This window comes from Physeter macrocephalus, chromosome 9, assembly GCF_002837175.3.
Source record: "Physeter macrocephalus isolate SW-GA chromosome 9, ASM283717v5, whole genome shotgun sequence".
Taxonomy (NCBI): domain Eukaryota; kingdom Metazoa; phylum Chordata; class Mammalia; order Artiodactyla; family Physeteridae; genus Physeter; species Physeter macrocephalus.
In genome coordinates this window covers 48,755,220-48,771,405 of record NC_041222.1, presented here as the reverse complement: position 1 = coordinate 48,771,405, position 16,186 = coordinate 48,755,220, and the positions used below count along the sequence as shown (strand labels likewise).

General features: G+C 36.4%; 1 protein-coding gene across 4 annotated transcripts in view; it reads left to right on the top strand.

Annotated features, from left to right (window-relative positions):
• The window catches only part of BRD10 (bromodomain containing 10), a 106,800-nt gene that overhangs the window by 35,315 nt on the left and 55,299 nt on the right, over positions 1–16,186 (top strand). The window contains exon 1 of one of the 4 annotated variants that reach the window (XM_007108075.4): positions 6,226–6,268. The exons of the other annotated variants lie outside the window; for them this stretch is intronic. The gene's annotated coding sequence lies outside the window, so the exon portion shown is untranslated. Of the gene's footprint in view, positions 1–6,225; positions 6,269–16,186 lie in introns of those variants that run through there. 4 annotated transcript variants of the gene reach the window in all.

Genomic DNA, 16,186 nt, shown 5'->3' with positions numbered 1-16,186 from the left:
GCTTCCAAAACAATGTTGAATAATAGTGGTGAGAGTGGGCAGCCTTGTCTTGTTCCTGATCTTAGTGGAAATGGTTTCAGTTTTTCACCATTGAGGATGATGTTGGCTGTGGGTTTGTCATATATGACCTTTATTATGTTGAGGTAAGTTCCCTCTATGCCTACTTTTTGGAGGGTTTTTATCATAAATGGGTGTTGAATTTTGTCGAAAGCTTTTTCTGCATCTATTGAGATGATCATGTGTTTTTCTTCCTCAGTTTGTTAATATGGTGTATCACATTGATTGATTTGCGTATGTTGAAGAATCCTTTATATAAATGTCAGCTTTCTGTTTTCACTCAACATTATGTATCTGAGATTTAACTGTGTTGAATTATTTCATTCTAGTTTATTTCAAGTGCTAGTATATAATATTACATTATCTGACTGTATTACAGTTTATCCATTTACCTGATAAGATGCATATTTTGGATTATTTCTAGTTTTTTGTTATTATAGAATGCTACAGTAAACATTGTTGTATGTGTCTTCTTTAAGGATGGAGATACAGATAGATGTGTGTGTATGTGTTCATTCTACTTTGTTTTTAATTTTATTTTTCTTCTTTATGTTTTGACCCACTCAACCCATTTTTCCCACTTCCCACCCTCCTCCTCTGGCAACCACCAATCTGTTCTTTTTTTTTAAGATTACACATATAAGAAAGATCGTACAGTTTTATCATTCTGTGTCTGACTTTTTTCACTTAGTGTAATGCCCTCGAGGTCCATCCATGTTGTCACAAATGGCAATATTTCCTTCTGTTTTGTGGCTGAATAATATTCCATTGTGTATATATACCACATTTTCTTTATCCATGCATCCATTGATGGATACTTAGATTGTTTTTATATCTTGGCTGTTGTATATAAGGCTGCAGTAAACATGGGGGTACATATATCTTTTCAAGTTAGTATTTTTATTTTCTTCAGATAAATGCCCAGAAGTGGAATTGCTGGATTATATTGTAGTTCTATTTTTAACTTTTTGAGGAGCTGTCATACTGTTTTCCATAGTGGCTGCTCCAGTTTACATTCCCAACAGTGCTCAAGGGTTCCCTTTTCTCCACATCCTCACCAATACTTGTTATTTTTTGTCTTTCTGATAATGGTCATTCTGAAGGTGTGAGGTGGTATCTCATTGTGGTTTTGATTTGCATTTCCCTGATGATTAGTGATGTTGAGCATCTTTTCATATACCTGTAGGCCACCTGTGTGTCTTTGGAAAAATGTATATTCAGATATGTACATTTTTTATTCAGATTGTTTGTTTTTTGCTATTGGATTGTATGAGTTTTTTAATATATTTTGGATTTTAGCCTCTTACCAGATACATGATTTGCAAATATTTTCTCCCATTCATTAGGTTTCCTTTTCATTTTGTTGATGGCTTCCTTTGCTGTACAGAGCTTTTAAGTATGATGCAGTCACACGTAGTTATTTTAGCTTTTGTTGCTTTTGCTTTTGTTGTCAGATTACAAAAATCTTTATCAAGACCTATGTCAAGGAGCTTACTGCTTATCTTTTTCTTCTAGGAGCTTTATGGTGTAAGGTCTTATGTTCAAGTCTTTGATCCATTTGAGTTAATTAATTGTTGTATATGTTGTAGGAGAGCCATCAAATTTCATTCTTTTGCATGTAGCTGTCCAGTTTTCCCAACACCATTTATTGAAGAGATTGTCCTTTCCCCATTGTATATTCTTGGCTCCTTTGTCATAAATTAATTGACTGTATATGCATGGGTTTATTTCTGGGCTCTCTCTTCCTTTCCATTGATCTGTGTGTCTGTTTTTATGCCAGTACGCTACTGTTTTGATTACTATGGCTTTGTAGCATCACTTGAAGTCAGGGAGCATGGTCCTTCCAGCTTTGTTTGGTCTTTCACCTCCTGGGTACTTCATTCTTTTTGATTCAATTGTATATTCATTCTGCTTTTAATCTTATGGTCATGGCAAGTTCTTCAACGTTTTTTGGAGTGTTGCTACACTAATATGTTCTTAAAGTTGTTGTGAGGAGGTTATATTGATAAAGTAGTTACCATCATTATTGATAAAGTAGTTACCACCATTATTGGTTTTGTTTTTAAAAATTAATTAGTTTATTTATGTATTTATTTATTTATTGGCTGTGTTGGGTCTTCGTTGCTGCACACGGGCTTTCTCTAGTTGCAGCGAGCGGGGGCTACTCTTCATTGCCGTGCGGGCTTCTCATTGCAGTGGCTTCTCTTGTTGCAGAGCACAGGCTGTAGGTGCACAGGCTTCAGTAGTTGTAGCATGTGGACTCAGTGGTTGTGGCTTGTGGGCTCTAGAGTGCAGGCTCAGTTGCTCCGTGGCACATGGGATCTTCACGGACCAGGGCTTGAGCCAATGTCCCCTGTGTTGGCAGGCAAATTCTTAACCACTGCACCATCAGGGAACCCCTCCCTCAGTCTTAAGTGCCATCATTGTCCAATATTTCAGTTCTTTCTGGTTCTTAACTGTCCAGCTGTTGCTACAGTTCAAGTTTTTATCCAAGAGTCTATCCTTTTCTCATGTTATACTTTCTTCATAAGTCATCTCATCCATTCCCATACCACCTATATACAGAAGACTCAGATATATGTCTCTTGCCCAAACTCTAAGTTTGAGACCTAATTGCATATTTAACATGTTCTCTGGATGTAGTATCTATCACTGACAGTATCATTGTCTCTCATCCATCAGGAAACAGGTGGCACATTCAAAATGAGAAAATTCAAGGAGGGTTTATTTCAAAAGAGATTGGATTATAGCTGAACATTAAGACATGAGGCTGTTAGCCAGGGTGAGCAAGAGGGTGTAGTTACTGGTACCCATGAGAGGATTACAAAGAAGAGTCTTTTTGAGATGATACCTTCTGTTGAAGGACACAACTCCCCCCCTTTTATTTAAGTCCATTTATAAAACTTTTATTCCACTTATATGAACTTAATACATGTGTTCTTAACAATTATGCTTGTATTGTTCATGAAAATTTAACAAGACATTAAACAAGACAGCCATCATTTCAGTTTATTTCCCTATTAACTATTTTTACAGCACATGCATGTTAGGCAAATACCAAAAACCTCACAGAGAGGAAGCTAAGGGAATAAGTACTTTACCCTACTTTTCCCTACTTTCCTGTCTTTATCTGATCCTTGCCAGGGCTCCCTCAACTGAACCTGAGGAAAGCTAGTTTATGACGTTGCCTACTGATACAGTTAAACTACACAGTGAAGGGTAGAGAATAGATCTGCAGGCAAACAAAAGATATTTGCTATAGATATCTTCTTCAAATTGATTACATCAAAAATCAATTATGAAAGCATAATGCTTACACCTAAAACTTGATCTCACTGTAGTGCTCCCTATCTAATCTTCTCTTAATTGGTGAAACAGTTGTCCTCCTTCCATTCTCTTTTTCACATTAAAGCTAGAATGAACTTTTCCAAATGCAAATTTGATAATGCCACTTACCTATTCCCATTACTTACACCTCCCCAAAACAAAGCAAGTCAAGTACACACACGAACTTTAATGGCTTAATATAGTTTATAAGACCCTGCTTTTCCCTTTTGGCCTCACCCTATCTCTCTAACCTCATCATATGCCTTTTTTCCCCACATTCTTGCTATCCTTGCCACACCCGCCTTCTTTTTCTCTCTTCAGTGCCAAGAGAGCGTTAACTTTATGTGCATCGAATTTAGAGTTTACATAAAAACACATGTAAAATGTATTAGGAATAGTGAGACTTTTTCTTTTATCTTACCTTTGTTTTCTAAATTTTCTAAAATAAGCATGCTTTTCTTTTATAATTGAAAATACAGCAAATACTAAAAATTATAAAGTGCCACATAACTAGTGAGATAGGCTGAGTTTTTAAAATGTCTTTTGAGCCTCTCGCAAGATTTGTTTTGAGTCCTTAGAAGGAAAATGTGACATTTAGTCATCAACATGTGGTATGATACATGGGAGTGCTAAACAAAGCCTCCCTCTCTATGTACAATTATCTATCATAATCTATCATGATAATTTTATCAATCTATCAATTCTATCGATCTAATATCCTCTCGAGAGCTAGTCAGAGACTAGCTGAGAATATAGCTACTGTAAAATTTGGTCTGGAAGGGGCTTTGAAAACATCATAAAGAAAGCTCAGATTGGAAGACAGGGAAGGTTGCAAGGATCATGATTACGGTAGTTGTGCTTAAAACCTGGGCGTAAGCTTCTCTCTTTTTTTGTTTTGTTTTTTGATTAAAACTTTTGGCATAAGAAGTGAGAAAATAAAGTTTTCCTCCTGCTAATTAGCTTTAAACAACTTTTTATATCAGAAATTCAAGTTGACAGCAAGCTGAATAATTCTAGTCCATATTATAATATGGTAATACTTCAGTTAACTGATGGGCATCCGATAATTTTTAGGTGACCATCTGGGCAGACATAAACCTAAAAGTAAATTATTTTAAAAAATCTTTTAAGTCCAACAGTGAGGTCTCTGATTTGTGATCTATTCCAATTAAAGGAAGGGAGTCCTTACTCTGTATTTTAATTTTTATACAGTAGGTAGTCTCCCTTTTTTGTACAGTATATGCCATAAAAACCATGGTTTCTTAAATCAGATTGCAGAAATCCAAAATCTTGGCATTCCTATACTACTATCTTTATTTACCTGGATGCATTGAAAACCAATGCAATGGAGATGGCAGATGATATGTGTTGAACAGAAAGGAATAAACACTGAGTAAGGCTTGGTAGTCTGGCCGTCTTCAGGTAAATGCTGTTAGGGCAACAGCCTGTCTTGGGGCCGATTAGTGTACAGAGGCACTGTTGATTTAGAAGACAGCAACACTACAAGTCAAAGTTCTGGGAAAATTGAGTGAAAGGGCTGGTTAATGTGTAGTTGCTGGAGGGAACTCCCTGGCGGTCCAGTGGTAAGGACTCCACACTTCCACTGCAGGGGGTCCGGGTTCGATCCCTGGTCAGGGAACTAAGATCCTGCAATCTGCGTGGTGCAGCCAAAAAAAAAAGTGTAGCTGCTGGAATAGTCTTTAAGCTACTCATGACCACTGCATTTTGTTTATAATGGTGACATTGAGCCATTAAGGAAAGATTAAATTATATTTTATATACTTTGTTTATTAAGCAGGAACGTATATAATACATTGTAGATAATATTTTAAAAATAAAATTGTTAAAATTGGAAGTTAGTTCTCCTTAAGTAAATTTCAGCTAATCTGGAATATGACATGATTAGGTAGCAGTTTCAATCATTAATGTCTGCTCTAGTCATATTAAAAATGTTAGACCTCTTCACCATTCTTTTTTTGCAAAACTATTTGGATTACTAGAAATAGTGTGCATGCTTTTATACTCATTTCCCATGTTTGTCTAAACTTACTGGTATTTTATTGATTTGGAAATCATTGGAGTTAAAAATGTTTTCTAGATTTTTGTGAATTAAAAGCTATGACTTATGAGTAAGTGATTTATTTTCAAATTCTCTATAACACAAAATAACAGTGACTTAATGAAGTAGACATTTGTCATTTGTGACCACCCAGCATTTTTGAACAGCTGCCCAACATTTTGGTAATTTCCCATGTTGTAAGTCCTGACTTCCCAAAGCAGATGCCAGAAAATTTATATTCTCATACCCACTCATAGCTAAGGTAGAGGCCTGTCTGTGACCAGTCTTACTCTTCTCACTTGAAATTGCTTGGGACCAACATGAGGTGGCAGTCTTGGGCAAGGAAGTTAATCTTTTGGCAAAGGTGGTGGTGGGAGCTTCTAGTTGTTCTAGCTTCCTAGTTTCAGAAATGCTAAGTAGTAGTGGAAGTCTTGTTTTTCCTGGAGAAGCTCTCAAAGTGTGGATGGGATTCATATCTTCATATCTATTAAGTTTGGCTCTGTTACCCTTAACAGAGCTTAATTCCTTCTCTACTTTAGCTAGAAGAGATTCTGTTGTTGGTAGCTAAGTAAGAAGCTTGACTGAACACTTAATATGAATGGTTGGTTTTCCTAAAATATAATATTTTATATTCCTCATTTTAGAAAATGTAAATAAATGTCATGCTTTCCTTTTTCATACTACCAGTTTACATACTGTGTTATATTGTTTTTTCAGTTAATAGATTATTTTGGATTACAGCTTCTGTATATGTTTCTTACTAGATTGTAAACTCCTATTTAAGAGTGTGGTCCGTGCTTTCACCTCTTTGTATTCTCACACATGGTAAGCATTCGATAAAGTTTATAAACCTAGTAAAGTTAGGGTACTTTAAAACATAATTTTCTTTTGTAAAGCTGTTCACTTGTTAGTGATGTTCCCACCAAGTTATACCTGACCAAAATAACCTTAGGCACAACTTCTGTTTGTATTTTACATAGTAACAGGTAAACATTCTTGAAGCCAGTAAGGAGCAACCTCAAAAATGAGAACTTGTCCAGGAAAAATAAAAAATTGGGGGACACTTTTTTTTGTTCATTTGGTGGTGTTTACTTTTACTTCCAGTTTTATTGAGAAATGAGTGATATACATCACTGTATAAGTTTAAGATGTACAGCATGATGGTTTGACTTACATATATTGTGAAATGATTACCACAGTAGATTTAATTATACTGACCATCTCATATAGATGTAATGAAAAGAGGGACTTCCCTGGTGGCTCAGTGGTGAAGAATCCACCTGCCGATGCAGGGGACATGGGTTCAATCCCTGGTCCAGGAAGATCCCACATGCCGAGGAGCAACTAAGCCCATGCGCCACAACTACTGAGCCTGCATGTCACAACTACTGAAGCCCGTGCTCCGCAACAAGAGAAGCCACTGCAATGAGAAGCAAACGCACCACAACAAAGAGTAGCCCCTGCTTGCTGCAACTAGAGAGAGCCCCCATGCGCCACAACTACTGAGCCTGCATGTCACAACTACTGAAGCCCGTGCTCCGCAACAAGAGAAGCCACTGCAATGAGAAGCAAACGCACCACAACAAAGAGTAGCCCCTGCTTGCTGCAACTAGAGAAAGCCCATGCGCAGCAATGGAGACCCAATGCAGCCAAAAATAAATAAATAAAATAAATTTATTTTTTAAAAAAATTTCTCCTTTCAGTGAGAACTATTAGGATCCACTCTCTTAACCTTTTTTTTCATTAGTGAATGTGGTTTTTATAACTATCCTCAGGCATTCATATAGCATTGCCCCAATACTGAAGGCTTAATTTATTTTATTTTTATTTATTTATTTTTTTTGCGGTACGCGGGCCTCTCACTGTTGTGGCCTCTCCCGTTGTGGAGCGCGGGCTCTGGACGCGCAGCCTCAGCGGCCATGGCTCACGGGCCCAGCCGCTCCGCGGTATGTGAGATCTTCCCGGACCGGGGCACGAACCCGTGTCCCCTGCATCAGCAGGCGGACTCTTCAACCACTGCGCCACCAGGGAAGCCCTGAAGGCTTAATTTTTCAAGCTAACATTTTAGAAACATGTAGCACTCTATCTGATTTTAGTACAGCACTTGAGAACAAATTTTTAAATTGAGAATAACTGTGAAAGGTCTTTTTTATTTGTCCTTGTGAGCAGAGCGTGGTTTTCTTCAGCATTTCGTAATACAGTGTTTTTTAAATGTTTTAATTATATTTTAAGTGTTTGAACTAAGTTTTTTTGAATTGGCAGATTATAGATATTAACTCTAGAGCTCTTTGGCAAGCTCCCATTCTGTATATACCATACTGCTGAGGATTGGGACAGAGACTCACAGCTCTAGATCTAAAGGATTATTCTGTGTTACACTGGCCTACACCAGACCAATCTTTGTTTCTTTTTCTCCTGCCTCTTCAGTACTTATGGTCTGAGGCTAGAATCCATCATTCTCCCCTGAAAGGTTTAGTTTATAGGGAACAGAAGAGTGAGTAGCAGCCCTTGAGTAGCTCAGGCAATGTCCACATTTGACAGCATCATACCCCAACTAAGTCATGGCCTTTCCAGGCACCTGAGCCAACAGAATTTGTGAATTATTGCCTAATCTTCTTCCTTCCAAGAGTAAGCCAGTTGGTGCTAACTTGGGCCCACCAATGGCAAACTGTATTGCTGGCTCTTACGCTAATCACTGTGTAAGCCTAAGGAAGTTATCTTATCACCCTTCTATGTCTTTAGTGTCCCCTTCTATAAATTGAATAAATAGTGTCTGAAATTGCCATATCGCTAGCCTTTATTGGCCAAAGGTTGCTAGCACTATTTTAGTCAAAACCAAGTCCATAAAAGTGTCTTGGTCTGCTCCAACTTCTCCTTTCATTTTCTTCCCTGAGCACTAGTTGTTACTCTTTCACCTCTACAGAAACAGAGCATGATTGATTGTGACAGGGTTGACCAAAATCAGTTTCTGTGCCAGGCATACTAAATGAATGCACTTTTTGTTGGTTGGTATTCTAACAGATAGTTTTCTATACCAAACTTTTAAACAAGCTCTGAGTTACATTTCATGAGAAATAACATGAAAACCTTTTCTTTAGTTAACAACAGAATATTGAAGAAATGATTACCCTTCTCAGTATATATAAAGTGTAGAGAAACTCAATTTCATGGTAAAATACACAATATCCATAAATCTAACAGGTAAGAAATATAATGTGTCCCCTGCATCAGCAGGCGGACTCTTCAACCACTGCGCCACCAGGGAAGCCCTGAAGGCTTAATTTTTCAAGCTAACATTTTAGAAACATGTAGCACTCTATCTGATTTTAGTACAGCACTTGAGAACAAATTTTTAAATTGAGAATAACTGTGAAAGGTCTTTTTTATTTGTCCTTGTGAGCAGAGCGTGGTTTTCTTCAGCATTTCGTAATACAGTGTTTTTTAAATGTTTTAATTATATTTTAAGTGTTTGAACTAAGTTTTTTTGAATTGGCAGATTATAGATATTAACTCTAGAGCTCTTTGGCAAGCTCCCATTCTGTATATACCATACTGCTGAGGATTGGGACAGAGACTCACAGCTCTAGATCTAAAGGATTATTCTGTGTTACACTGGCCTACACCAGACCAATCTTTGTTTCTTTTTCTCCTGCCTCTTCAGTACTTATGGTCTGAGGCTAGAATCCATCATTCTCCCCTGAAAGGTTTAGTTTATAGGGAACAGAAGAGTGAGTAGCAGCCCTTGAGTAGCTCAGGCAATGTCCACATTTGACAGCATCATACCCCAACTAAGTCATGGCCTTTCCAGGCACCTGAGCCAACAGAATTTGTGAATTATTGCCTAATCTTCTTCCTTCCAAGAGTAAGCCAGTTGGTGCTAACTTGGGCCCACCAATGGCAAACTGTATTGCTGGCTCTTACGCTAATCACTGTGTAAGCCTAAGGAAGTTATCTTATCACCCTTCTATGTCTTTAGTGTCCCCTTCTATAAATTGAATAAATAGTGTCTGAAATTGCCATATCGCTAGCCTTTATTGGCCAAAGGTTGCTAGCACTATTTTAGTCAAAACCAAGTCCATAAAAGTGTCTTGGTCTGCTCCAACTTCTCCTTTCATTTTCTTCCCTGAGCACTAGTTGTTACTCTTTCACCTCTACAGAAACAGAGCATGATTGATTGTGACAGGGTTGACCAAAATCAGTTTCTGTGCCAGGCATACTAAATGAATGCACTTTTTGTTGGTTGGTATTCTAACAGATAGTTTTCTATACCAAACTTTTAAACAAGCTCTGAGTTACATTTCATGAGAAATAACATGAAAACCTTTTCTTTAGTTAACAACAGAATATTGAAGAAATGATTACCCTTCTCAGTATATATAAAGTGTAGAGAAACTCAATTTCATGGTAAAATACACAATATCCATAAATCTAACAGGTAAGAAATATAATATCCATAAATTTTTTTGGTATTGGCTCTTTAATATCTCCTGGCTAATATTCTTTTTGAAAAGTTGATTTAAGAATTTTTTTTTATTTCATTGGCTGTATAATTTAAAAGTAACATAGTACTATTAAGGCTTCTAATTAAAGACAACAGCCTTACTTCAACTCATCTTCTATTTCATGACTCAGAAACATCTACCTTTAACTTTTTAGCCATTTTTTCTAGTAATTATTTCCACATTTCTAAATACATGCTTATTGCTAGTTCTTGATTTTTCAGTTTGGCATTATCTGTTGACATCCATCTATGGAAGATGAGATTTATTTCACTTACAACTGTTTCCACTCACTTGTAAGTAATATGCTCTATTTCTGTTGTTAATTTTGATCTTTTCTGCCTCATCTGTCTTATATATGATTGATGAATAATTTAGCTCTATCTCATTTTTTACTCGCCAAACTAAACATTATTGTTACTGTTTTTTGTAGTATAATGTTTATGTACCCACATGATTCACATTTGATTTCTTCTTCAATTCTTCTTTCATCTTAGAACTTCTTTCTGTGATCATTGTTTTACTGAAGTATATACTACAGAAGTATTTTCTCTGTATCTTGAAATGTGGATAGTTTCTATTACTGTCTCCAAGTTCACTAATCTTTTCTTCTGCTATGTCTAATTTGCCATTAGTCCCATTCAGTATATTTTCATATCAGACATTGTAGTTTTCATCTCTAAAAGTTCAATTTGGGTCTATTTTATATCTTCCATGTCTCTACTTAACTTTTTGACCATATAGATTACAGTTTCATTAACTACTTTAATGGCCTTATTTGCTAATCCTAACATTTGTTTCATTTCTGGGTCAGTTTTGAGTGATTGATTTTTATCTCCTCATTATGGATCATGTGTTTCTGCTTTGTTGTATGCCTAGTATTTTGGTTTGGATGCCAAACATTGTGAGTTTTATCTTGGTGGGTGCCAGATATTTTTATATTTCTATGAATCTCCTAGAGCTTTTTTTCTGGAATGCAGTAAATTACTTGGAAACAGTCTGGTCATTTTAGGTCTTGTATGATTTGTTACTTGGGTCCAGAACAGTGCTCAGTCTAGAGTTAATTATTCTCTACTACAAATGCAAGACCTTGTTGAGTATTCTATCCAGCATCCCATGAATTATGAGTTTTTCCAGTGTGGCTTGTGGGAATAGACACTATATTTTCTAATCTTTTGGATGTTTTCCCCCCACCTAGTTTTGGGTTGTTTCCTTACATGCGTACACTAGTGCTCTGAATATTTGAGGGGGACTCTGTACATCTTTGCTATTCTCACTTTATGCAGCTCTCTCTTCTTTATTATTATGTCCTATAGACTTTAGCTGCCTTGGTGTCTCTGGATTCTTGACTTCTTCTCAACTCAGGGAGTCTGCTAGGCTCTACCTGGGTTCCCCCTCGTGCATCATGGCCTGAAAATTCTCTCAAAGCGGTAACTGCAACAGTTGTTGGGCTCATCTTCTCTGTTTCCCGTCTCTCTGAGATCACTGTCCTTTGCTTGATGTTTAGATTCTTACAGACCATTGTTTTTATTATCTATTTTGTCAGGATTTTTATGGTTGGTTCAGGTAGGAGAGTAAGTATGATTCCTTGTTACTTCATCACGTGGAAGCAGAAGACACCTTAGAAGTTTTTACTTTACTTAGAATGAGTTCTGCTTTTTGTCTAAATGAAAATGACTTTAATTTATCCTCATCCATGAATGATAGTTGTTTCTGGTTTATTTTGTTGCTATCAGGAAATCTGTCAATCTTTTTGTGATTGTTGTATATGTAATCTGTCTTTTTCCCCCCTGACTACTTGTAAGATTTTTTTTTGTCTTTGATGTTTAATTATTTTATTATGATATGCCCAGTGTGGTTCTCTTAATTTACTTTCTTGGGCTTTTTGAATTGGGGATTTGTGTCCTTTATCATTTCTAGGAAATTCTCAGCCATTATCTCTTCAAATATTGCCATCATCACCACTCCCTACCCCTCTTCTGTATTCTTATTTCTGGAGCTCCAACTGGGTGTTTGTTAGACTTTAATCTGTCCTCCCTCTTTTACTTCTTTAACATGCCTGTTTTATACTTTGTTTCATTAACTGAAATATTCAAGATGAATTCTTGTGAAGGCTTTAGGACCCTGATTTTTCTATGTAGGGAAGTTTTTTTTTTCTTTTGGTTATTTTGGGGGTTTGGGGTTTGTTTGTTTTTTTGCCACACTGCATGGCATGCGGGATCTTAGTTCTCTGACCAGGGATCAAACCCGTGCCCCCTGCAGTGGAATCTCAGAGTCTTAACCACTGGACCACCAGGGAAGTCCCATATGTGGGAAAGATTTTGAAGTGTGTAGTTTCTTTAATAGATAACAGGATTATTCAGATTTTTGTTCTTCTTGTGTTACTTTTGTTAATTTGTGTTTTTCGAAAAACTTGCCTGTTTCATTTAAATTGTCTCGGCATAAAGTTTCTTATAATATCCTTATATCATCTATATCTGTAGAATCTACAGGATGTGCCCATTTTCATTTCTGGTATTGGTTTTGTGTGTGTATGTTTGTTTTCTTCATCAGTATTGCCAAGGGTTTATTAATTTTAATAATGTTTCCAAAGAACCAACTTTCAAATTTAATGATTTTTGTATTGTATATTTGTTTTATATTTCATTGATTTCTGCTCTTTATTTCCTTCTTTCAGCTTTGGGGCTTTGATTTGCTGTTCTTTTCTAGTTTTTTTTTCTTTTAATGAACACGTATGTTTGATTTTCAACTTTCCTTCTTTTCTAAATATACATTCTTAACTATAAATGTCCCTCAAAGTACTGCTTTAGTTACATGCATCCCACCACTTTTAATTACTGTATATTTTTCCTTCCATATCTCCATCTCTACTCATTTGCATGTTTAAAGTCTGTTATTTTAGTACCTACCCTAGAAACTTTCATATGCATAGTTAACTTATTAAAGCCTAATCAGTATTTTTACCATTTTCCTGATTAACACAAGGACCTTGGAGCACTTTTAACTGTAATCATTTCTCGCCCAGCTTATTTGTTATTGTTGTAATGTATTTTAATTCTATCTTGTCTTCTTTTTAAACTCCACAAAACATTTTTATCATATTTTATGCCCTGTCTATGTAGATATAGCTATATGTTACCACTTTTTTGCTCTTTTCCCGTCTCTGATCGTCAGTTAAGGATCACTGACCTTTATTCCATTTGAAGTAAATCCTTTAGCATTTCCTTTGGATGAGGTTCTGTTCATCACAAATATGGAGTTTTTGTTTGAAAATATCTTTATGTTTGTCTTCATTTTTGAAAGATATTTTTGCTGTGAATGGATATTTACATTGATAGTTTTTTTTAATATTAATTAATTTATTTATTTTTGGCTGCGTTGAGTATTCATTGCTGTAGGCGGGCTTTCTCTAGTTGTGGCAAGAGGAGGCTACTCTTCGTTGTGGTGTGCGGGCTTCTCACTGCAGTAGCTTGTCTTTGCTGTGGAGAACGGGCTCTAGGCACGTGGGCTTTAGTAGTTGTGGCACGCGGGCTCAGTAGTTGTGGTGCACAGGCTTAGTTGATCCACAACATGTGTGATCTTCCCGGACCAGGACTCAAACCCACGTCTCCTGCATTGACAGGCGGATTCCTAACCACTGCACCACCAGGGAAGTCCCGATAGTTTTTTTTTTAAGTACATTAAAGATATTCCATTGTCTGCTGGCTTCCATTATTTCTGTTGAGGAGTTAACTGTAAATCTTTTTTTCTTTTAATTTCTGTATTTTTCATATTTAGAAGTTTTCTTTAGTTCTTTTTCAAAACTGCTTTGCATTTTAAAATAATCTTTCTCTTTCCCCTTGTTTTCAGTTTCTTTTCACTAGATGTATTTTGCACCTCCTAAATTACCTATGTCTATAGATTTTGGGAGCGTTGTACTTCTTTTCCTATACCTCAACAGTAACTTATTTCCTTTTCTATTTTGGATTTTTTTTGACTGTGAACTCATTTCTTGTAACTGAATCAGTATGGGAGTTCCTTAAGATCTAGTTATAAGGTTCATTGCCTCAGAGAATTGATTTTTTTTTCTATTCAAGTACCTGACAACAATTTTGACATGAGACCACGTTAAACTTTTTGAGCACCCAGGAAATGTGAATGTGGTCAGTAAATCCACATGAGTCAGCTTACAGTTACAAATTCTTAGAAGAGATTTTCTTTTTTCTTCATCCAACACTCCTATTGTGAAGACAGTTTTCCTTTCAGCCCCTTAGTTGGGGCCAGGAGAAGGGACTGTTGTTGCTAGTACACCCTTCTGCTAATTTTGTGGGCTTTTGGAGTCCCAGCTTTGTACTGGGGAAGCCAGATTCTATCATCCCACAACCACCCCCATTCAGTAAAAAGCTAAAACTCCTCAAAACTATAAGCACTTTTGAAAAAAAAATGAATTTTTCCAAAAATCTCTAGCATTGTTTAGATATTTAAATGTAATTAATATACATAAATGCCAAATCACAAATGATAGTTTCGGTATTAGCTTTTTTAATGAACCAGAACTACTTGATCAGATAATTTGTTGTATCTGTAATAACAAGGTAGTTATAGTATGACCTCTTAGCCAGAAATATAAAAGTAAGTTTCTTCTATAAAATGAAAGTCCTGATATTGCTAAAATAGTATTCTTACTATGTATTTGTTTTAACAGATTACAATATGATAGTACAGAAAAATAGCCAGTGTCAGACACTGTGCCTCGATTTTCATTTAGAGTCAATGAATTAGTCACATCTTTATGTTTTTATACATCTTTTCTAGAGGAAGAGCTCTCACTCTTGAAAATTCAAGAGAAAGAAGTTATTATATTTTCTTCCCCTTGTTGGTGCATTTTAATTTCTCTCCCAAAACCTTGTATGCTTTTATTTCTTTAAATACAGCTTTATTGAAATATAATTCATATACCATAGAGTTTGACCTATTTAAATATAAAATCCAGTTGTTTTTAGTATATTCACAGAGTTGTGCAACCATCACTGCAGTCAATTGTAGAATGTTTCATTACACCAAAAATAAAAACTAATGGGACTTGCCTGGTGGTCCAGTGACTAAGACTCCATGCTCCCAAAGCAGAGGGCCTGGGTTCAATCCCTAGTCAGGGAACTAGATCCCATGTGCTGCAACTAAGAGTTAATATGCCACAACTAAGATCCAGTGCAGCCAAAAAAAAAAAGACTATGAAGTCACTTCCCATTTCCCCCACCTCCCCAGTCCTAGGAAACCTCTAATCTACTTTCCATCTCTATTCATTTCTGGACATTTTATATAAATGGTATTATATAATATGTGGTCTTATGGGTGACTTCTTTCATTTAGTATCATGTTTCAAGGTTCATCCATGTTGTAACATTTATCAGCACTTCATTTTTTTTTAGTTGCCAAATAATATTCCATTGTACAGATATACCACTTTTTTTTTTTGGCAGTTTGTCAAATGCTTTTTGTTTTTAAACATCTTTATTGGAGTATAATTGCTTTACAGTGGTGTGTTAGTTTCTGCTTTATAACAAAGTGAATCAGTTATACATATACATATGTCCCCATATCTCTTCCCTCTTGGGTCTCCCTCCCTACCACCCTCCCTATCCCACCCCTCTAGGTGGTCACAGAGCACCGAGCTGATCTCCCTGTGCTATGCGGCTGCTTCCCAGTAGCTATCAGTTTTACATTTGGTAGTGTATATATGTCCATGCCACTCTGTCACTTCGTCCCAGCTTACCCTTCCCACCTCCCGTTTCCTCAAGTCCATTCTCTAGTAGGTCTGTGTCTTTATTCCCATCTTGCCCCTAGATTCTTCATGACCATTTTTTTTTTCTTTTTAGGTATATATGTCCATGCCACTCTGTCACTTCGTCCCAGCTTACCCTTCCCACCTCCCGTTTCCTCAAGTCCATTCTCTAGTAGGTCTGTGTCTTTATTGCCATCTTGCCCCTAGATTCTTCATGACCATTTTTTTTTTCTTTTTAGATTCCATATGTATGTGTTAGCATACAGTAGTTGTTTTTCTCTTTCTGACTTACTTCACTGCATGACAGACTCTAAGTCCATCCACCTCACTACAAATAACTCAATTTCGTTTCTTTTTTTTTTAACATCTTCATTGGAGTATAATTGCTTTACAATGGTGTGTTAGTTTCTGCTTTATAACAAAGTGAATCAGCTATACATATACATATATCCCCATATCCCCTCCCTCTTGCGTCTCCCTCCC